The sequence below is a fragment of the Chelonoidis abingdonii genome, chromosome 8 (assembly GCF_003597395.2).
Source record: "Chelonoidis abingdonii isolate Lonesome George chromosome 8, CheloAbing_2.0, whole genome shotgun sequence".
Taxonomy (NCBI): Eukaryota; Metazoa; Chordata; order Testudines; family Testudinidae; genus Chelonoidis; species Chelonoidis abingdonii.
In genome coordinates this window covers 43302353-43326039 of record NC_133776.1, presented here as the reverse complement: position 1 = coordinate 43326039, position 23687 = coordinate 43302353, and the positions used below count along the sequence as shown (strand labels likewise).

The 23687-nt window shown below is 41.5% G+C and overlaps 1 protein-coding gene across 2 annotated transcripts in view; it reads right to left on the bottom strand.

The window, feature by feature from the left end:
* PIK3CB (phosphatidylinositol-4,5-bisphosphate 3-kinase catalytic subunit beta) overlaps nt 1-23687 on the bottom strand; it is a 225015-nt gene that overhangs the window by 194287 nt on the left and 7041 nt on the right. The window contains exon 2 of one of the 2 annotated variants that reach the window (XM_032771148.1): nt 12326-12504. The exons of the other annotated variant lie outside the window; for it this stretch is intronic. The gene's annotated coding sequence lies outside the window, so the exon portion shown is untranslated. The remainder of the gene's footprint in view (nt 1-12325; nt 12505-23687) is intronic. 2 annotated transcript variants of the gene reach the window in all.

The window sequence follows — 23687 nt, the reverse complement described above, 5'->3', positions numbered from 1 at the left end:
TTCAAATACATTTCAGATCAGCATCTACAAACTTATAGTCGCTGCTCATGGTAAACAATGCAACAGAGGTTCTGGGCATATCCCTAAATTATCAGTACATGTGTCATTTGTCATATAGACATTTCTTATTAGACATTGTTAGTCACACTGAATCACAGAGACATGCATTACTTCCAAGAATTCTGTTTTAAACTGGCTCTTCGAAATATATCTGCAACATCTTGACTTTTAGAGCTAAATTACCAACGTTGTTAATTTTGAAGTGTGGTTGAGGGACATCAAAAAAATTAATTTAAGAGCTTAAAGAGAAAAAAAAAGTCAAAAAAAAAATACACTAGCCTCAATTGTTTCAAGCTTTCTGTTGCATCTATTTTTAGATCGTCCTGTGTTCCCAATTACTCATTAAACTGTTTCTCTCACCCACTCTCCCTAGCAATCTATCATAACAAATTTGAAAGTCTTATTTATGTGAATCATCCTCCTTTTAAATTGAACAACCACACAAATGCTGCTGGTTCTATTTTTACAGTGGCTTTGCCAGCTAAACAAATCATATGATAGGTGAATCACACAATTACAGTCTGGATTCTGAGAGTGGATACAGAATGCAAATGGACTGATGCCAATTTAGCTTCATACTTTTCAATCTATCCCTCTCACATCTTCCATGTAATTCTGTGACATCCTTCACACCAGCAGTGGAGCTGCATTTGTCTTTCTTACAACACAGCTGTTTACTTTGGTCCCAATTCAACAAAGCATTAAGCAGGTGCTTAAGTCCCATTATGATCAATGGGGTTTAAGCACATGCTTAAGTGTTTTGCTGAATAGGAATGGTTTGCTGAAAGAGCTTTTGGGAATAATACCCTACTTATATTACAGAAAGAAAACTGGATCAATTTAAATTTACAATCTAAAGTACGGTATCTAAGTGTTTACAATCAAAAGTATCTCCCTCCTGCTTGAACACACTGATGTATTGGAGGCAGTTCATAGAAGACTTTTGTTAAAATTCTACACCAGGCTGAAGGCGAGGTTGGGATGGTTTCCCTGTCTCTGATGGAGTTCACACCCTCTCTGGATATTGTTAATCACCTTTACCAGAGATGCCATCCCTGTGGCTCATAACAATACTTCTGAAGGATAACTTTTCTGCTTTTGGAATAAACCAGATTGCATTAAATGACAGGAACGTTCAACAAAAAATGTTCCTGGGGGAGAATATGAAATCTTCCAACCTCAATCCCATCCTAACTGAAATTACACAAGTTGACTAATACGTTATATGTGTCAATATGTTAAGCAATGTCTAAACATTTCAGTAAGTACATATAAGCCCTTGTTTGCAAAATCATATTGCCTCTTTCCTTGGTTATGAGAAATAGTTCTTGTTAAATGGGAGAACAGCAGGTTACATTCCCTAGTTCCTCTCCCTTCAAGAACATGAGTCCCTGATACATAAGGTTTAACCTAAGAAAGTAATTTTTATCCATCACTGCCTGAACTCCTTGATATTTCCCTATATTTTTTTTCACAAGTTTTAAAATCTCTCTCTCAAATCTGTCAAGAGAAATGCTCCTTTCTAAGACCTCTGACAGGCTTTGTAGTGGATGTCAGGAGATATTGCCACAGTGTTATAATTTTGATGCCAAGAGGGAGTGGGGCAGGGGCAATTAAAGTCCCATCATGAAAAGTGTCAGGTTCATTTTCATACTACTGAGGCTTTTTCAAGTAATAATTTAATTTCTCATTATGAACTGTCCAGAGGCTGCTTCCTGAATTTCAAGGCTCTGCACTTCCAGCAGGGTTATTCTGGGATGTGAGATCATAGAGCTAGGTCTCCTTAGACTGATGCCTACCCTAGTGGAAATCCCCTTAAGAAGTAATGCTGTGTCAAGCATACAGATTAATTGTGTGTATTATACATAGCATTAATTCCCCTTCCTTGAAGAATCCCAGGGATGAAGACTGGTTGCCCCGAAAAGCGTGAATTCCACTGGGTTTCCAAGCCACATCCCTTCTTAAAGATCGAAAATCCATCACTTTCAAGGGAGAATGCAAAGGAAACTTTACAAGAGAAAACTCAGGGAGTTTCAAGTGGAATTTGTTCTGTCCTATGAATTTCTCCTGTAGTGCCAACTTTCCTGACGAATTTCTACTAGATCAGGGGTTGGCAACCTTTCAGAAGTGGTGTGCCGAGTCTTCATTTATTCACTCTGATTTAAGGTTGTGTGTGCCAGTAATACATTTTAACGTTTTTAGATGGTCTCTTTCTATAAGTCTATAATATATAACTAAAACTATTGTTGTATGTAAAGTAAATAAGGTTTTTAAAATGTTTAAGAAGATTTAAAATTAAATTAAAATGCAGAGCCCCTGGACTGGTGGCCAGGACCTGGGCAGTGTGAGTGCCACTGAAAATCAGCTCACGTGCCGCCTTCGGCACCGTGCCATAAGTTGCCTACTCCGGTACTAGATTATACTTACAGCTCTGAGAAGTGCATGTAAATATGACACCTTCCTACTCAACATACCTGTTTAAAGTCACATCTGTTCCTTTTAGTGGCAAAAACAGTTTATTGCAATTTATTCCCATTAGTCCTGCAGAGGCAACACAGATTTGACCAGCTTGCTGAGCATATGTAGTTAACAAATATTTCAAGGCACCATGCAAGGTGTAGTGGCCTGTTAACACTTCTCCAGTCACAGGGAAGAAAGGAAGAGGGTGGGTTGGTGAGGTTGTTAGTGAGTTATAGATTGTTGTTGTAATAAAGCAAGCCCCTGAAAGACTATTTGCTTGGTAGCTGCCTGAGCTCCACCCAGGCCAAGCCAGCCCTGATAGACTGTAGTTAAAGGCTGACTACACCTGAGGTGAGCCCGCCCAGGTTAAAACCTGGTATTAACTATTTGCCTGTCTTACAGACTCTGGTCCTGACCCCATAGGACTAGCCTGAGGCTAGCTGACAGGAGGAGGAGCAAGCCTTACAGGTTGTCCTTGAGTTCTTTATAGTAGGTGAATCGGAGAGCTGTTGGTTGGCTTCATTAACATAACCACCATTGAAGACTACAGCAGTGCCCCCTTTGTCTGCTGGTTTGATCACAGAAGTTGGTCCAATAAAAGTTATTACTTCACCCATCTCAATAACTGGAACCTAACAAACAACTACCGATCAGTTGCACCTGTTCAGCTCTACCCAGGGATGTCTTTGTCTCAGGACATCACTGAGAGACAAAGATTGCACAGGTGTAAATAAGAGTTAATTTGACCTGCAGAGCCTTTAGTACTGGTGAAGATGCTTTAAAAGGAAAGAAGCCCAGATGATTTTCAGAGCTTAGACAGACTGCAGAATCAACAATTAAAGGGGGAACACACCCTATTTTTTACATGTGTAAGGGGACTGTTGCCCCTTACTAACATTCAGTGGAGGTATTTTGGTTGGCTAACTCCCAGTACCAAAAGAAAGGGGAAGGGTTGATGGGAAATCAGGACTCTGAGACTGAAAGTCCCCAGGGACAATGGGGACAGGCCAGTGCTCCAGAACAGCCTGACTGACAGGGCGGGCAGGCTAATCAGGGAGTCAGGAGGCTGGGGTGGTCCCATCCTCCCTGTGAGCTGGAATTGCCTGGGTCAGATAGAGTGGAGCCGAACTAAGGAGAGAGCAGGGGCCTGAGCTGAGCTGGGAGCAGAGCTGTGCTAGTCAGAGGGGCCAGAACAGCAGTCCAGGAAGCAGGTCAGAGCTGGGAGCAGAGTCACAGAAGCAGCCCACAGAGCAGACCTTTTCTGGGGGGAGAGCTGCAGCCACAGAGTATGACACAGTCCAGGGAGAGCAGATCCTGTGCTGGGAGCAGAGCTGCAGCCACAGAGCCAGGTGTGGTGAGCAACTGGGGCCAGCCAAGGTGGGGCTTCTGGGCAAAGCGTTCAGCACAGAAAAACACCCCCAGCCAAGGGTACTTGCAGGTCAGACTGGGAGGGGGATCTTAACCTGACGGTGGGTTAATGCTGGGAAGAAGGGTCTCACCACCCAAAGCCCAGAGGTATGTGGCCATCATCAGAGCAAGTGTCCAACCCACAGCATCCCTGGAGCACAGCCAGGGCCTAAGGAGGAGGCCTGGCACATACAAAGGAACAGACAGGTTTCAAGAGTAGCAACCGTGTTAGTCAGTATTCGCAAAAAGAACAGGAGTACTTGTGGCACCTTAGAGACTAACAAATTTATTTGAGCATAAGCTTTCATGAGCTACAGCTCACTTCTTCGGATGCACAGAATGGAACACACAGACAGGAGATATTTATACATACAGAGAACATGAAAAGATGGAAGTATGCATACCAACAGGAAGAGTCTGATCAACTGAGATGAGCTATCATCAGCAGGAGAAAAAAAACTTTTGAAGTGATAATTAAGATGACCCATAGAAGGTGTGAGGAGAACTTAACATAGGGAAATAGATTTAATTAGTGTAATGACCCAACCATTCTCAGGCCTAGAAATTGGGAATGGTTGGCTCATTACACTAATTATGTATAAATTATACATACACACTATAAAATTGGGACATCTGGTCACCCTAGTTAGATAGACGAGTGGAAGAGGAGTCCTCAAGGTCAGGCAGGCCTCTGGTTAAAGAAAGTGGGAGTGAGAACTCAGATCCTTTCACTAGCCCACTTCACCGGGGTAGTGCAGAAGCCAAGAAAGTTCCCCACAATAGCAGGACCGTTCCCTCACTTACACATGTAAGCAGAGCATATTTAATAGGGAAATCAGTGAGCAACAACAAACATGCAACCCTAGGCCATGTTTACAGAATCACTTTAAATCTGATTGTATTTTGAAAAGATAAGAGAACAACAACTATTACTCTCTATTTTTATGGGGTTTGGGCACCGTTAAAAAAAAAGATTCTCTTATGGTGACATTTGCCTTTTGTTATGGATTTTAATACTGTTTTGTGACAAGACTGCCTCACAGATGTGGTTCTACAATAAGTCACTGAAGGACTGCTGGTTTGTGAACAGTGACATAACCACTTAAGTTCTATATGAAAGGCATAAGTATCAGAGTGCTTTGTACTCCATTCTGTATGCTTGTAATGGCAGCATTTTCTGACTAATATCTTCCTTTTTGAGTAAAGGCACCAGTTTCCTTACTAAACTCTACAGACTGCACCCCAAAAACCAATGGCCACCAGCATGCTCTATCCCTCAACAGGTTTTCCATGACCTCTTGATGGTGTTCGTGGCATCCGTAACAGGACTTGCTCAAGAGATGCTAATTGTCTTCTCCAGAAGACAAACAGCAGAGGAAGGAAGGAAGGGAGGGAGCTGGTGGCTGACAGTGGGAAGAGAAAGAAACTCAGCAAAAGTCAGTGATGAGGGCGAGTGGGTAAAACTAGACCACACAATGGTTATTGTTCCTATTTCAGTAACAGATGCTGGCTCTTCATGAATGATATCAGCATAGAAACAAAGTAAACATCTTTTCAGAATGAGCCTGCCCTGCTCAGGGCAGTGCTTCTCCAGCAGCCAGTGGATGGGAGTTTGAAATTTGCACTCCCATTGTCATGAGACTATCAATCCCCTCCTCTGTGTTTGGAGCTGTAAAGAGTGCTTCAGTGAAGATATGTGCAGGAGTGCTACTTTCCAGATGCCTCTTGGTTCCCCCTGGTGGGGAAGGTGCACATGTCCTTCTATTGGACAGAGTGAACTGCCTACAAGCAGCTTTTGTGTGTGCCTTTTGTGTGCAGCTGTCTGTGCAGAGCTTTACTGATGAGTGGAGTTTTCTGGAGTTTTTCACAGGAATGAGGAAATTACTGCAGCTATAATTTTTCTTGAATGGTTAAAGAGTTACTAAACCTTAAGATTTTGGCAATTCAGATACCAGGGCTCTAGGTCAGTCTTGATTGGGGTAGCAGAAAGACTCACCAGCTTCCAGGCTAGTTGAAAAATTCTACTCCAGCTAGCAATCTTATTTTTTTAATTTAGGAAGCTGTACACAATAGCAACAGCTGTTAGTCAGTATTTTGTTCATCTGAGTTTGGAGGTAAGCTCCTGATACAGGAAGGTGATGATGGTAAGAATAAGTGTTTAGCCCTCCCTTCATGTCTGCCAATCAGAAATTTCTTCACATCCCCTTCCCAGGCTTCTTCAACCAATCCCTCCCGGTGCCTGGGAAGGGAGGGCTACCTCTGCAGCAACTCCCTTTATTCCCAGTCCTACAGGACTGTGCTTCTCAACCAGAGATATGCAAAGATCTACCAGGTGGTACATCAACTCAACTAGATATTTGCCTAGTTTTACAACAGGCTACATAAAAAGCATTAAGAAAGTCTAAAATTGCATACAATGACTTGTTTATACTGCTCTATATACTATACACTGAAACGTAAGTACAATATTTATATTCTAATTGATTTATTTTAGAATTATACAGTAAAAATGAGAAAGTAAGCAACTTTCAGTACTAGTGTGTGTTACACATTTGTATTTTTATGTCTAATATTGTAAGCAAGCAGTTTTTAAGTGAGGTGAAACTTGGGGTAATAAATACAAATCAGACTCCCCAGAGTGATACAGTAGTCTGGAAAGATTCAGAACCACTTCTACAGAAGTTCCTCTACAGGTGGTTAGTGGGAGTGAGAGAGACAAAAATGGTCATACCTCTGATTCAGCTATTTCCTGTGTTTCTTTCTGAAGCAAATGCAGTTTCAAAGGCAATTATAACTTTATGATGGTGATCTAGTTGCCTGTCTACAATGGCACAGAGGATTCCCTAAACAATAGTGTAGTCCCTTAACATTTCGTATTGTCTGAGAGGATCTCCTAGGAAAAGAAGAACGTGGAAGGCAGACATGAGGTGAATATTTTTATACCAACCAATATATGAGGGTTTATATAGCTATCTATAGCTTTATATCAATATACCATGGTGTGTGTGTGTGTGTGTGTGTGTGTGTGTGTGTGTCACAGTGCTGTCAGCTGAGCCTGTTCCAACTGCCATGATCCTCACCATAAAGCTACACTGAGTTGCTGAAGCAAAACATTGACGTAATCCAATTAAAACAAACTGCCTCTAACCACTCCACTGGAATCTAACACTTTTACTAATGGCACTAGACAACTGGTAAAAACATGCTACATTTTAACTGTAAGTTAAAACTTTAATTTTTAAACACACACTAACTTTATCCTTGAACCAACTGAAAAGGACTTTCACAGGTACCACTTTTAATTACTTCAAAAAGCTCTACAACTAAGTTTCAGACAACAGTCAATGAAATTCTAATACGGATATGGAGAGGAGTAGTATTTTCAAGTGGCTAAGGGTGTTGAACACCTGAAAATGACACCCTAACCCTCTGGCACCATTTACAGAGAACATATAAACAGCCATGATTTATTTAAAAAAATACATTGTAATGCAAAATGTACTTCAGTTTTCAAAATATTTCCTATAGATTTCAATATAAATCATCATCAGATTATACCTGTTCAGAATCACAGAATCATAGAAATGCAGCTGGAAGGGACTTCAAGGGGTTTTCTAGTCCATCCCCACATGCTGAGGCAGGATTAATTTACTTAGACTATACCTGACAGATGTTTTCTAACAAAGTGCTTCTCAAAGTCATTCCACCGCTTCTTCAGGGAAAGCCCCTGGCAGTCCAGGGGAGTCTGTTTACCTGCCACATCTGCAGGTTCGGCTGATCGCAGCTCCCACTGGCTGTGGTTCACCGCTCCAGGCCAATGGGGGCTGTGGAAAGGGCGGCCAGTACATTCCTCAGCCTGTGCCACTTCCCGCAACCCCCACTGGCCTGGAGCAGTGAACCACAGCCAGTGGAAGCCGCAATCCGCCGAACCTGTGGATGTAGCAGGTTAACAAACCGGCCTGAACCATCAGGGGCTTTCCCTGCACAAGCAGCGGCCCAACTTTGAGAAGCACTGTTCTAACCTACTCTTAAAAACCTCCAATGATGGGGATTCCACAAACTCTCTTGTTCTATTTGGAAACCTTTTAGTAATAAATAAATTATATCTCCCTAGGCTTAGTTTTTAGGCAGCAATTACTACTTGTCCTACCCTAAGTGGACACGGAGAACATTGATCATCATCCTCTTTATAACAAATATTTGAAGACTTATGTCCTCCCTCATCCTTCTTTTCTTTAGATTAAACATGTTGAATTCTTTCAACCTTCCCTCACAGGTCAGGCTTTCTAAACCTCTTATCAATTTTGTTGCTCTCCTGTGAACTCTCTCTATTTTTTTAATATCTTTCTTGAAGTGTGATGCCCAAAGTTGGACCCAGTACTCTAGCTAAGGCCTCACCACTGCTATAGAGAAGGGAACAACAATATCTCATAATTCTACAGTAGTAATGTTTTCATATAACAGTTTACATGACTAAAACTCACACTCAGGAAGGCTTTACATTTTTAGACTTGTGTGAAATTACTATGAGAAAAATATTTGCGGAAAACTAGTCCAGAAATGTAAAAAAACAAACAAACAAACGGTATTCAATTTATTTCCAGTATTTTTCATTTAAAATTAAAATAGGTTTTAAAAGATAAGAATCTATACATATATATTTATAAACCTATTTTAATTTCAAATAAATATCAATGTATATTTCCATTCAAATCTTTTTGTGCTTACCAAAGAAATACAAACTTATGAATAAACAGAAAAGTAGGATATTCCTGTAGGTCAGCTTTTCTATCAAAAGTATATACTATTCTCTAGTAAACAAGCATTTCAGCTGAGAAAGATGGAATATGAAAGTGAGAAGTTCTATAACGTTACACTAGTTTCAAGTCTATAGATAATTTTGTCACAATTTCTGTTAGAAACTCTAGGAAATATCAGAGTAAACCAAAATGCAAATCTATTTTCCACAGTTTTAAAAATATTGGAGTATTCAGGCAATTCAATCACAGACCTGTGGCCATGAAAGTTAATGAGAATTTCATTATTTATTTCAATCATAAGAGCAGGCTCCAGCAGTCCAAGTCTCTTATACCAGCGCCCCATTGATGTAAGCTCATTGGTATGTCTCCTCCAACGCTGTAAGGGAGGGGAGAGTCAGATTTGTGCCTGACAGGTTAAGCATGTATTCATAATTGAGTATTTGTACAGGACCAGAAGTAGGTCCGGATGGCTTGATGACAACACTGTCCCTTCTGTCCTCTATAATTTTTGGACTTACCTTTCAAATTTACATTTTAATCTTTAAGATTGTATTAATGTCTGTGCAATGGGAAGACTAAGTACATAAATAAAAAGTACGCACATACACCACCCTGCTCCCCTCCAACTTACCCAACTAATATTCAGCCTAGGATGAAGGAAGAAACAAAACCAGAATCAGGGAGAGTCCCTGCTTACCCTGGAATGGGAGGTTGGCTACTTGCAAACACAAAACTTAGCCCATTCAAATTCTCTTTTAAGCCACTGGAAAGACTCATATTTCAGTGAGAGTTGCACTGAAACCTAGTAACTTTTAAACTCGATTTCCACACAGTCATGCAGTTTTTGCTTAAATACAATAGTTTTACTCGATTCTACCACCTTACTTGGAAGGCTATTCCACTTTAAATGTTTCCTCATTAACTTAAATTTATACCAGAGAGTTTTAATCAGACTGTGTGAATGGAGTAGTCCATCCTGGGTATCAGCTGCTTGGGAGAGATGCCACTAAAAGGCCTGTTGGCATATCAGTCCAAATATACGTGATTTGGATGCAAATTTAAAATATAAACATGACATTTCCTGCTTAGAATAAGTCCCTAAAATTGATTTTAAGCTAAACCATTTAGTATTTGGACTCAAGGGTATGTGTGTTTGTGCTTAAACATATCACACAAACTTACTTATCTTTTGTATAGATGCCAAGAGATGGAGTGATAGTTGAATTATCAAATTCTCAGGGAATTTTTCATTGAAAAGAAGTCCATAATGAAGAAAAATGCTTTAGACTGACTCAAAAAGCATTCTACGTATCTTTCATAACTTAGGGTCCAACAACATCTACTCAAATATGAAAATTTAAATGGTCCTTGGACTGGATCTTTCTGACATCCCAAATTAAGACCCCTTCTTATTCCTCAACAGCAGTCAGGGTTACCTTTTAAAGTGAACTCATTCTGATGCATCATAGATGAGCAACTAAACAATGTATCAGAGCTGCTGGGCCCAGTTCAGGTCTCAGATTCAATAAGTCACAATTCTGTGAATGACTTCAATGTGAATTGTACCTGTGTGCCTTGAAGGCAGATAATATAAAAGAGTTCACATCAAAGTAAATTCCAAAGCACTTCAGGGGTTAACACTGCTCTAATATTACTTGTCAGTTTTGCTCCTTGTCATACCATTGCTGTGTTAATCATCTTGTGATGCTTAGAGCCCTGCATGGATACAAAATTTTTATCCACATCTGATCCATAATCATGGATATCCGCAGATATAAAGCGGATATCTGCAAATTTGCAGAACTCTAAGGATACTCTGTTGCCCTTTTCTTAGTTTCCATAAATACAGATTGCAAAAATTGACCTTCAGTGCTGTTTTTCACTCTCCACAACTTACGGTTCCATAGTAGGCTGGCCACACTGATCTTATTGAAGATTTTTTTAAAAAAATTGTCACTAAAGAACAGGTGAGATCCTTCCTCAAAAGGATAACAAAAAAATCATCTATGGAAACTACTTACTATCTAATAAAGAGGCAGGGCTATCATACTGTGTAAAAGTTAAATTACAAAAGTAATACAGAAGAACACAAGAAAAGATGATTTGTGCTTTTCATTATGACATGTAAGTATTTCTCTACAGTGTGCTGAGCCCTCTGCAGCATTTTAACTATCAGGATACTTTCATAATTGTAATATAGTTTTCTTGGCATTGATAAAATGCACCTGAAAGAAACTTTTGTTTTGTGGTTCTAAAGAATAAACTCTTGCCATATTTTAAACATCTAGTTTGAAATAAACCTTTTTGGAAAGGAATTCTTCTGGACAAAGTATGAATAAATCCCACCTCCAGAATGTTAATTCATAGCATTGACATTCAATTATACATATTCCATGTGTGTATACAAGCATTATGACATTCTCAGTTGCACCTGTGGAGTTTCTTACAGACTGTTAGATATAGCAGCTGTCATAACATTGTTCATAACATTGACCTCCCAACCTTTATCCCAAAGATGAACTTCTAATTCTTTCTTCTACCTATGTTTACTTCTGACAGAAGCAGCAACCTGCTTAACTGAATAAAAACATTACTGGTTCATTGCATCATTCAGCAGCAAATGACCAATTCACGTTTGCTAAGTGCAAAAAAAATCGACATTAACACCACATTACATAACTATGATAAGGCTGATAATTTAAGTCTACTAAAATCAGAATGAATGCCTCTATGGCAACTTGATTGTTATTGCTTTCAGTTATGAAGCCCTTATAGTCCAAATAAAAAGATTCCACATATAGTGATTCATTGAATTTTTCTATGATGGTTAAAACATTCTGGATAATGAGGATCCTGAATAGTAATCTGCATTATTACTGCATAGAAAAATATCAGTTGTTTCAAATTCTGAACATTTAGACCTCAGAACTGCAAACACATGTGAATAACTTCATACATGGGAGTAGTCCCACTGAGTCCAATGGTCTTTCCAAACCAGAGTATGTGCTCTGTTCATGTCAGATATCGTGTATCTTACAGTGTTCCAATTCATTCCATCTTTTTAACTAACCTTGCTATCCAGGTTGGCTACACTTTTCCAAGGTTTTGTTTTCACCCTTTTTTCCCCTCACTCAGTTTTTCCTATCTGATATAATTGTAAGGATATTAAAAGGACTTTTATTAAAGTACTAACTTAATTTCTTTCCAGTGCTTTTATCCAAACTGGCCAGCTAAATATGAACTTTTGAAAGGTATTTGGCAGAGGCCCATCATTTGTCGAGTTATTTTTCCAATTTTTTGTTGGTGTCAGTTTTAAAACTGGTATCAAATGATTTTTGTTATATCAGTAAAAAAAACAACTCTCTTACATTGAGCTGAAGTTCTTTAATGTAAAAAAAAGCCCCCCCCCCCCCCATTCCCCCCCCCAAAAAAAAAAAAAAAAAAAAAAAGCATTAGATGAACTAAGTACACGAACTTGAAAACCACACTAGAGTTCCTGGTTAACAGCCAAACTTCCATTACTTCCTGGTGTTGTGGAAAAGAGCAGATACTCAGACCAGCATTCCAGACTACTTGTAAGGTAGTAATTTCTTTCTTAATTACATTATTTTCTGAATGCTACATCATTAGCTACCAACCTGGTGCACTGTCCAGAGGTGCTGTACAATCCTGTATCATTCTGCTGGTCCAACAGTTGCAGTAAATCAGTATTTCCAATAGCACATGAGGCTGTGATTGCTATGCCCAGTTCCCACAAGTTTTATTAATCACTGAGTGGTATGCTGCCTCTGGAACAGCCAGCTCAGAGTTCTGGAGGCTGCAATGGAATCAGGAGACTAGGTTCAAAGCCTCTCTTACAGTTGCTGCTAAATCATAATTACTTAGAAATATTGGCTATGGCAGACCAGGAAGAGGAACAAAGCGTCTTACTCATGGAAAAAATTACTAATTTTATGAACAATTCATAATGACAGATATATGAGCACATAGTTACCTTTTAAAGTTAATGCTTAAATTGGGAACTGAACTAAAAAAAACAAAAACAAGATCTCATTAAGATCTCATGCAATCCCATTTGTTTCATATGTTGTTTACACTGTATTCTTTATCCAGCTGTGACCCATGCGACTGCTTCCCCCACCAATTACATTAATATTTTCTTTGCACCTCATGTAATCTTAATTTTACCATTTATTTATGCCCACAATAAAAACGAAGAATAAAAAGCAGAAAAGCAGACCATAGCATAGGAGATATGGCCAGGCAAGGGGGTGTGGCCAAAGTGCTATTGAGCTCCGGCAATTTCCAGCTGTGAAATGCCTCCCACCCCCAACCACAGGAGCCATTACCAACCAGCACAACTTACTGCAGTCCTTAGACTGCTTTAAATCATGTTGCGATCTGAACTGGCTGCAGAATCATAGGGAAATGGGAAGATGGTATAAAGCTCCCCCAGTATACAAAACTGCACCAACTGCAGCCCTGGAATTTGGTGGATTTTTAAAATTATGTAACTTAAGACTCTAACCCTTGTCTGTCATTGGAATAGTTGTTTTCAACTTGTAGCTATGACCAGGCAGTCTTTTTTTTTTAAATGACATCTACTGTACTGTACCTTTGATTGTCAGAAGAATAAGGAACTTTCATACTGGTTTATAAAATGATCATACTACATAGGTACAAACAGGTGACAAGTGAACCTTAAGAAATCTGGATGCTCAGTTCCTATAAGCAAAGAAAGCACCCAGAAATGAGACTATTTAGCCAAACACATACAGAGTCTGTACAATTATGTCAGAAATCTTATGAAAACTCACTCTCTCTGAAATTTTTGTTGTTCCCAACATCTCTTTCAACCAGAAAGTGCAGAGGTGCACTAAAATGAAAACTTACGATCATGTAAGGAAAGTTATCCCAACCTCAAAAATTCTGTTCAGGCTTAGGTCATAATTCACACATAGTTTGTCACACAAACTAGAATAACTGTCCAGTAATTCTAACAGCAAAGATATATGGCATGTTTGGGAGACTTATCTACCCATCACAAAAACAAACAAGTACAAATTCCTCCAATGAATAATACAATAATTAGCTAACAGTCAGCCTAATATTTATTCAGTGCTTTGAAAATACAAAGTGTTGTCAGTATAAAATTGATGATTAAAGAGCAGTCTTTGGTCCAGATCTTCAGTTGGTATACATAAACTGGCATAGTTCAACTACAGTGAACTATGAACTAGAGTTTAATATCAAGTGAGCATCTGACCTATTCTGTGTGGTTGCTTTAACTAAGGTTTCTGGTAATTGGATATTTGACACTAAAAGAAAGGAAGCACTGTAAACATCACTTAAGGTAACTATAGGAAAGTTCATTATGGAATCAATTAAGGTTCAGAGCCCAACAGTCTCAGCAGGAAGTCTATCATTTTGAAAGTTGAGCTGCAGCTTGAAGGTAATTCAATTCCTTTCATATTCTATAAAATAGACAAAAGTTTAGAGGATACTTTGATCATTTCTATGGACTTCAAAAAAGCAGACTCTTACTCAGAGAACTGGTAAGTAAGATGCCATGGAAAGAAAATCTAAGGGAAACAGGAGTTCAGGAGAGCTAGCAGTTCCTCAAGGAGACAATATTAAATTCACAACTGAATTCAAACAATTCCAGTCCAAAAGAAAGAATCATAGAATATCAGAGTTGTAAGGGACCTCAGCAGATCACCTAATCCAACCCCCTGCTCAAAGCAGGACCAAATTCCAGACAGCTTTTTTACCTCAGTTCTCTAAATGGCCCCCTCACAACCCTGGGTTTAGCAGGCCAATGCTCAAACCACTGAGCTATCCCTCCCCCCAGATACCAATATGGTGCTATCAGGATCTTTTTAATGACCTGAAAATCAAAAAGGAATCCTACAAAAAGTGGAAACATGGATAAATTGATAAGGAAGAGTAGAGAAAAACAGCAGAAGCATGTAAGGACAAAATCAGAAAAACTAAGGCACAAAATGAACCTGGCAAGGGACATAAAAGGCAATAAGAAGAGGTTCTTTAAATATATTAGGAGCAAGAAAAAGATGAAGAAAAGTGTAGGTCCTCTACTTAGCAGGGAAGGAGAGCTAATAACGGATAACATTAAGAAGGTAGAGATGTTTAATGCCTATTTTGCTTCAGTCTTCACTAAAAAGGTTAATGATGACCAGATCCTCAACACAATTAATATCGACAACCGGGGGATGAAATGTAAGCCAAGATAGGAAAAGAACAGGTTGAAGAATAGATAAGTTAGATGTATTCAAGTCAGCAGAGCCTGATAAAATTCATCTTAGGGTCCTTAAAGAACTAGCCAAAGCAATCTCGGCACCATTAGCAATGATCTTTGAGAATGCCTGGAGGATGGGAGAGGTCCCAGAAGATTGGAGAAGGGCAAACATAGCACCTGTCTTTAAAAAGGGGAACAAGGAGGACACAGGGAGTTGTAGACTAGTCAGCCTAACTTCAGGAGCTGGAAAGATACTGGAGCAAATTACTAAAGAAGCAATTTGTAAGCACTGGGAGTACAATAGGGTTATAAGGAATAGTCAGCATGCTTTTGTCAAGAACAAATCATGCCAGACTAACTTCATTTCCTTCTTTGATAGGATTACTGATCTAGTGGATGGCAGGGGAAGGAAGCAGTAATGTGATATACTTTCATTTTAGTATGGCTTTTGGCACACTTCTGCATAGGATTCTCATAAGCAAACTAGAGAAATGTGGTTGAGATAAATTTACTATAAAGGTGGGTGCACAACTGGTTGAAAGACCACACTCATGTGCCAGCAATGCCCCTCTGCTATATACATAGGCCAAACTGGACAGTAACTACGGAAAAAGGATATATGGACACAAATCATATATTAGGAATGGCAATATACAAAAACCTGTAGGAGAACACTTCAGTCTCCCTGGACATATAATAGCAAATTTAAAGATAGCCATCCTGCAGCAAAAAAACATCAGGACCAGATATCAAAGAGAAACTGCTGAGCTTCAGTTCATCTGCAAATTTGACACCATCACACCATCAGACACAACGAGGCCCTTTATATCGATATAAAGGGCTCTTTAAACCGGTTTCTGTACTCCTCCCCGACGAGAGGAGTAGCGCTGAAATCGGTATTACCATATCGGATTAGGGTTAGTGTGGCCGCAAATCACGGTATTGGCCTCCGGGCGGTATCCCACAGTGCACCACTGTGACCGCTCTGGACAGCAATCTGAACTCGGATGCACTGGCCAGGTAGACAGAAAAGCCCCGCGAACTTTTGAATTTCATTTCCTGTTTGGCCAGCGTGGAGAGCTCACCAGCACAGGTGACCACGCAGAGCTCATCAGCACAGGTAACAATGCAGTCTCCTGAGAATCGAAAAAGAGCTCCAGCATGGACCGCACACAGGAGGTACTGGATCTGATCGCTATATGGGGAGAGGATTCTGTGCTAACAGAACTCCGTTCCAAAAGACGAAATGAAAAAACATTTGAAAAAATTTCCAAGGCCATGATGGAGAAAGGCCACACCAGGGACTCAGTGCAGTGCAGAGTGAAAGTTAAGGAGCTCAGACAAGCCTACCAGAAAACCAAAGAAGCAAACGGAAGGTCCGGGGCAGGGCCGAAAACATGCCGCTTCTACGCTGAGCTGCATGCAATTCTAGGGGGTCCGCCACCACTACCCCACCCCTGTCCGTGGATTCCGAGGTGGGGGTGGTAATCTCAGCCATGGCTGAGGATTCTGCGGACGGGAAGGAATGAGGAGGAGGAAGGAGGACGAGCTTGCAGAGAGCACACAGCACTCCGTTCTCCCCAACAGCCAGGAGCTTTTTTCTCACCCAGACGGAATTACCCTCCCAGCCCTCCCAAGCCACTAGCCCAGACAATGAAGCCATGGAAGTGACCTCTGTGAGTGTACCTTTGTAAATATAAAACATGGTTTAAAAGCAAGCGTTTTTTAATGATTGATTTGCCCTGAGGACTTGGGATGCATTCGCGGCCAGTACAGTTATTGGAAAAGTTTGTTAACATGTCTGGGGATGGAGCGGAAATCCTCCAGGACATCTCCATGAAGCTCTCCTGGAGGTACTCCAAAAGCCTTTGCAGAAGGTTTCTGGGCAAGGCAGCCTTATTCCGTCCACCATGGTAGGACACTTGACCACGCCATGCATGTAGCAAGTAATCTGGTATCATTGCATGACAAAGCCTAGCTGCGTATGGTCCCGGTGATTGCTGGCATTCAAGCAACATCCGTTCTTTATCTCGCTGTGTTATCCTCAGGAGAGTGATATCGTTCATGGTAACCTGGTTGAAATTCAGGAATTTATTAAGGGGACAGAGATGCCATTCCTACTGGGCTGTTTGCCTGTTGCTTAAAAGAAATCCTTCCTTGCAGGTAGCCAAGCAGGGGGAGGGGAGGGGGGAATGGCGCTGAGCTTTTTTTCATTTGGCTAGCAGGGATCTTCCCTGCTACCAGCCACGCGGGGGGGGGAAGGGGGTTTAGCAGTGATCTTCCATGATACCAGCCACGCGGTGGGGGGGGGTAAAGCAATCATCCCAGAGAGAATTGGATGGGGGGGTGGTTTCTGCTGCTGCATGTTAACAGGAAAGAAGCAGCACTGAACGGGCTTTGCTTGGTATTTGGGAAAGGAGGGCACTGTGATATATGAAGGCTGCAGAAGCGAAAGACAATGGCTTACCATGGCCGCATGCAAGCTGAATTCTGCTGCCCGGACCTGCGTCTGTGAGATCTCTAACACCAGAGCCGCAGGCACTCAATATTAAGATGCAAAATGCGACCTTGTAGTGAAATCACATGTGCTATGTAAGGTGAATAGTGTTGTTCACTGTGAAAGAGTATAACCATTGTTCTGTAAAATGTATCTTTTTAAATACTTCTCTCCCTTTTTTCCCCTCCCTCATGCAGCTGCAAATTTTTCAAGCCTCCCTACTCCATCCCGAAGGCTATCTCAGATAAGGCGGGAAAAAAAAAGACGCGAGACGAAATGTTCTCGGAAATCATGGAAGTGACCCGCAATGAAAGAGCTCATCTGAATGAGTGGAAGGACATGTGGTATCAAATTACAGGAAAGATGCCAGTGAACGTGAGGACAGGAGGGGAACGTGAGGAGAGGAGGACGCTCGAGATGAGAGGTGGCGGCAGGATCAAGATCAGATCAGGTGGCGGGATGCAACGCTGGGGCTGCTGCGTGATCAAACTGACATCCTCGGACGTCTGGTGGAGCTTCAGGAACAGCAGCAGGGTCACAGAGTGCCGCTGCAGCCCCTGTGTAACCACCCTCACCCCTCACCATGTTCCATATAGCCTTCCTCACCCAGACGTGTAAGAAACGTGGGGAAGGCTTCGTGCACCCGCCCACTCCACACCCCGTGGACAGCCCAACCAAAAGGCTGTCATTATTTTGAAAATTTTTTAGTGGCCTTTTCCTTCCCTCCTATCCTCCTCCCAAACCACACCCGGGCTACCTTGTCAGTTCTCTCCTCTTTTTATAATGACTTTTTAATAAAGAATACATGATTTTTAAATGAATAGTGACTTTATTTCCTTAAGCAAGCTGTAATCGAAGGGGAGGGTGGGTTGCTTACAGGGAATGAGTCAATCAAGGGGGGGGGTCATCAAGGGGAAACAAACACAACAGTCACCGTACCCTGGCCCGTGATGAAACTCGTTTTCAAAGCTTCTCTGATGCGCACCGCTTCCTGGTGTGCTCTTCTAATCGCCCTGGTGTCTGGCTGCGCGTAATCAGCGGCCAGGTGATTTGCCTCAGCCTCCCACCCCGCCATAAAGGTCTCCCCCTTACTCTCACAGAGATTGTGGAGCACACAGCAAGCAGCAATAAACAAGGGGACATTGGTTTGGCTGAGGTCTGAGCGAGTCAGTAATGTGCGCCAGCGCGCCTTTAAACGGCCAAATGCACATTCTACCACCATTCTGCACTTGCTCAGCCTGTAGTTGAACAGCTCCTGACTACTGTCCAGGCTGCCTGTGTATGGCTTCATGAGCCATGGCATCAAGGGGTAGGCTGGGTCCCCAGGATAACTACAGGCATTTCAACATCCCCAACTGTTATTTTCTGGTCTGGGAAGTAATTCCCTTGCTGCAGCCATTTAAACAGAGTAGTGTTCCTGAAGACGCGAGCGTCATGAACCCTTCCTGGCCATCCCACGTGGATGTTGGTGAAACGTCCCTTGTGATCCACCAGTGCTTGCAGCACCATTGAAAAGTACCCCTTGCGGTTTATGTACTGGGTGCCCTGGTGCTCCGGTGCCAAGATAGGGATATGGGTTCCATCTATCACCCCACCACAGTTAGGGAATCCCATTGCAGCAAAGCCATCCACTATGACCTGCACATTTCCCAGAGTCACAACCTTTCGTAGCAGCAGCTTAATGATTGCTTTGGCTACTTGCATCACAGCAGCCCCCACAGTAGATTTTCCCACTCCAAATTGATTCCGACTGACCGGTAGCTGTCTGGCGTTGCAAGCTTCCAGAGGGCTATTGCCACTCGCTTCTCAACTGTGAGGGCTGCTCTCATCTTGGTATTCTGGCGTTTCAGGGCAGGGGAAAGCAAGTCACAAAGTTCCATGAAAGTGCCCTTACGCATGCGAAAGTTTCGCAGCCACTGCGAATCGTCCCAAACCTGCAAAACTATGCGGTCCCACCAGTCTGTGCTTGTTTCCCGGGCCAAAAATCGCGTTCAATGGCTAGAACCTGCCCCATTACCAGCAGGATCTCCAAAGCGCAGGGCCCGCGTTTGAGAGAATTCTGTGTCCATGTCCTCATCACTCTCGTCGCCGCTCTGCCGTAGCCGCCTCCTCCTCGCCTGGCTTTGCAGGTCCTGGTTCAGCATAGACTGCACGAGAATGCGCGAGGGTTTTACAACGTCCACGATTGCGGTCTTGATCTGAGCAGGGTCCATGCTTGCTGTGCTATGGCGTTTGCACAGTTCACCCAGGAAAAAAGGTGCGAATGGTTGTCTGCTGCTTTCACGGAGGGAGGGTGAGGCTGTACCCAGAACCACCCGCGACAATGTTTTTTGCCCCATCAGGCACTGGGATCTCAACCCAGAATTCCAAGGGGCGGGGGAGACGCAGGAACTATGGGACAGCTACGGGATAGCTACCCGCAGTGCAATGCTCCGGAAATCGATGCTAGCCTCGGTACATGGACGCACACCACCGAATTAATGTGCTTACTGTGGCCGCATGCACTCGACTTTATACAATCTGTTTTACAAAACTGGTTTATGTAAAATCAGAATAATCCCGTAGCGCAGACATACCCAAAGAGTAGTTATCAATGGTTTGCGGTCAGGTTGGGAGGGTTTTTCTAATGGGATCCCGCAGGAGTCAATGCTGGGTCCGGTACTATTTGATATTTTTATTAATGACTTGGATAATGGAGTACAGAGTATCCTTATAAAATTTGAAGATGACACCAAGCTGGGAGGGGTTCCAAGCTCTTTGGAGGACAGGTTTACAATTCAAAATGACCCTGACAACTTGGAGAATTGGTCTGAAATCAACAAGACGAAATTCAATAAAGAGAAGTGCAAGGTGCTTCACTTAGGAAGGAAAAATCAAATGCACAACTACAAAATCGGAAATAACTGGCTAGGTGGTAGGACTGCTGAAAAGGATCTTGAGGTTGTAATGGACCACAAACTGAATGAGTCATCAATTTGAAGCAGCTGCAAAAGAGGCTAATGTGACTCTGGGGTGTATTAACAAGAGTGTTGTATGTAAAACAAAGGAGGTAATTGTCCCACTCTATTCAGCACTGGTGAGGCCTCAGCTGGAGTACTGTGTCCAATTCTGGGCACCACAATTTAGGAAGGATGTGAACAAAGTGGAAAAAGTCCAGAGGAGACCAACAAAAATGATAAAACATTTAGAACAGCTGACCTATGAGGAAACATTAAAAAAAAAACAGGGCATGTTTAATCTCGAGAAAAGAAGATTGAAGGGGAACCTGATAACTTGTCTTCCATGTGTTAAGGGCTGTTGTAAACAGAACAGTGATCAATTGTTCTCCATGTCCACTGAAGGTTGCACAAGAAATATTGGGTTCAATCTGCAGCAAGGGAGAGTTAGAAAGTTTTTCATAATATCTAACCTAACTATAAGGGCAGTTAAGCTCTAGCCTAGGCTTCCAAGGGAGGTCGTGGAATCCCCATCATGGGAAGCTTTTAAAAACAAGTTGGAAAAGGCCCTGTCAGGGATGGTCTAGGTTACTTGATCTTGCCATGGCACAGGAGGCTGGACTAGACTTCTCGAGGTCCCTTCCAGCCCTACGTTTCTATGATTCCTCACATTTGTTATGCTCTAGGAGGAAGCCCATGAATAGACTGACATCATCAAGTTGTCCTATGTAATCTCCTTATTCTACTTAACTGGTATTTTTAATTAAAAGCTACATGCAGTATTATTTTCTCAGGTCACAAAGAGCGTACATAATGAATGGGTAGTAGATTTTCAGAAATTTATTTGCAAATCAAGTCTTCCTTAGACTAAAAAAAAAAAAAAAAAAAAAAAAAAAAAAAAAAAAAAAAAAAAATCAAGCTGAGCAAGATACCTTTTGTATATTTAAATCTATGCAGTAGTCTGATGGTGGGTGCATATGAAAGTAAGTGAACACAGGTGGTTATTTCCATAGCCTAATTTTTTTGTGTAGCTGGTTAAAAAAAGTGATGGGGGAAGGGGTGGTAGCAGGAGCATGTGGAGCTGAAATATATCATCACTTTGTGTAGGCCATGCTACTGACCTCTCCATTTTAAGCACTGAAGCTATGTTTAAATTTGGTTTAGGATAAGCTGTGTTTTTCATCTCATTATATTTCATTTCATTATATCAAGCTAAATAAGCTATATGTACCCAAAAAAAAAGAAAAAGAAAAAGACTGAATAGACTTTGCTGGAACCAAAAATAAAATCCATCTCCACAGTGAGACCAAGTGGAGAAAATTTTAACCCCCTCCCCCAAATTATTTGTTTTGAGACAGCTCTAAGTGACTGAAAAAGAGCAATGATGGTGTTATAAAGGAAGATGCATTTCATCCTGCTCTATAGAGGTTACTACTATTCCCAATATACAACAGCCAAAGCCAGTATGTTTGTCTGCATCTAGCCTCCCTGCCTCACTTGACATCAACAAATGAGACAACAGTAAACTAGCTGAGGAGAGATTAACTTCCTGTGATCTCACAATCCCATTGCCACCACCGCTCTCTCGTGGAAAGAAGGAGAGGGGAAAAAAAGAGAGGGTCTCACAATTTTAACACCCCCATATGCTAATAAGCCATCTAAAAAAGAAGAAAAATGGGAAAGGCTGGATAGATGCTGAAGAGCAGTCTTCTGGTGTCACAATTCCACAAATATTTGAATTTTTTGTTTTGTGAGCGCTAGTAATCTTCTACTTGTACTGTTTAAGAAGAATCCCTTTTCTCCTGGATTTTTTTAAACTGATGCTGTTGATTGTTCAACTGTCACTATGTTCACTTTTCTATGCTATTTTCCTATTTATTTGTCCATTTTTACAAGCTGTGGTTCCACTGGGATGCCATCAGTAGGTAATTTTACACAGTGCTGTGCAGAAGGCGGCTCACAGGGTATGACCTGCTGGGCAGAAGGCAGGGTGTGACCTGCTGAATATCCTAGTTAGGTTATCTGTTAGATCTGTCATTTTAGGTTAGATTCTGGTTCCAGGCCAGAGCCAAGCATCATTTCTCTCCAAATAAGTGTAAAAACTGTGTAATGAACACACATATGCTGGCTGACCATGGTCCCGCCAACGAAGTTGTGTCACAGCATGCATAACGTGAGCAGGGAGGTTGTAGGCAGATCAGAGGGGCAATCTGCTCATAAATGTGCAGATCAGACCTTCAGAGATTACCACCACTCGGAAATACACCTCCACGGTACAGACTGCTTCTCTACATATTCAAAGACAATACAAAACCATGATGAAATAATTTTCCTCTTGGTCACAGCTCTGAAAGATGGTGTTTATGTGAAACCCAAGACAAAAAAATAATTAATTCCTGTGATTTAACAGAAGTAGTGTTCTCACTCTTCAGGGATAGTGGGATAACATATGCTAACTTCATAGTGTCTGTTTATGGCACCTTGCCTTCTACAATGCAGGGCGAGAGCACTGATCTTGGTGGCTGAGTTTAAAATGGAAAAAAAAAAATGGGATTATATAAGACAAAGGTCACCCCCAAAATGATGATGTAATAGTGTAAGCCTTAGGTCACTGGGGGTTTTTTGGGAGAGGGAATCTTTTCATCTCAGCGATGAAGCCTTTCACATGAAAAAAATAAAATAAAAAACCCCCAGCAATACTTCAGAAGTAGAAGTGATGGCTGTTCGGCTATCATCCCTTGCAAGACTGGTTATGGTAATCATACAATGTATGCCAAGCATACTACATATTCCAAGCTACTTGAAAATAAATAGTTCATAAACAACTTTACCACAGCTGTTTCAATGCCCACAGTGTTTCTATTGATTGCAAAGATATATTGCTTTTAAAATTCCCCAAGAAGTAAAATGAGGTCACATATACAGAAAATATAGAGAAACACTCTATTTATTTGTGGATCCTAAATACAAATCCTATCTCTTTATCTTGAGGGCTCCCTTAACAAGTGTAACTCACTTCATGGCCCATACCTGCAGTTTGAAAATCACTTTCTTGATGCCTAAGACTACACAATTAAAATTCAACTGTGCTTATAACTGGGGCTCCTGGTTGACGGTGACTCCTTAGCCACATTATGGTTCCGATTTTCAGCATGCTAAGCACCCATCACTCCAATGACGTCTATGGGAGCTCAGCACCTGTGAAAAATCAGGGCTTAACTGGTGCGAGATATAGGGCGCTGGAAAGAACTAGCAGCAATGTTCAGCAAATTCTTCTCCTCTCAGATACATTAGTATGGAAATAGTGGATA